The sequence below is a fragment of the Corvus brachyrhynchos genome, unplaced genomic scaffold (assembly GCF_000691975.1).
Source record: "Corvus brachyrhynchos isolate BGI_N302 unplaced genomic scaffold, ASM69197v1 scaffold23, whole genome shotgun sequence".
Classification (NCBI taxonomy): Eukaryota; Metazoa; Chordata; class Aves; order Passeriformes; family Corvidae; genus Corvus; species Corvus brachyrhynchos.
This window is the reverse complement of record NW_008238983.1, coordinates 9,326,716-9,327,412: the sequence shown is the minus strand read 5'-3', so window position 1 is coordinate 9,327,412 and position 697 is coordinate 9,326,716.

The following is a 697-nucleotide window of genomic DNA, read 5'->3' as shown; positions in this document are numbered from 1 at the left end:
AAGCACCTCTAGGTGCTCAAAACTAGTGTAAACCCCAAACGGCATTGTCAGGTTCTAGTATGGCATGTCTCAATGCCTACTGAGTTGCAACTGGAGGAGAGCTTGCTGGTGGCAGAACATAGTGGCCAATCCAGTCTTGACTCGAGCAGAGAAGCGACCAACTAGCTGATTGTCAGAACTTTTGGTTGGACCAAAAGTTTGTTTTGTCTGCTAAGTGCAAGACCCTGGGTTTGTGATTCCCAGCCTGAGACAAACATCTAACTCTGAACTGAAAGGAGTGTATCACCCAGTAGTTATCTAGAGTCACTATCTTGCAGTTAAACTTCAAAATGTACTTGATAATAAAATTACTGGGTGACACAGTATCATAGACACACCATAGCATCATGTGATCCACCTTCTGCAGCCCAGCCTCTTTTTCAGAGCTGAAAGGTCTTTCTGTCAATAAAAGTAAAGGAGATTGAAAGACTTGAAGTAGGCTGTGTCCTCCTTCCATTCCCCCTCAAATATTCCCATGTAATAGCGACATTTCATGGCCCTGGGGATTGTACACATCTGACCTAATTGTAGGATGATGAGCAGTGTGTGCCAGTGAAGAATGCCCCTAAGACGTCTGAGTCTCCCCACACTGCAGAGGTTACCCAGTTGGCTGTACTGATCTGAGTAGTTGGTCTGGAAGCTGTTAGCCTGGAAGTTA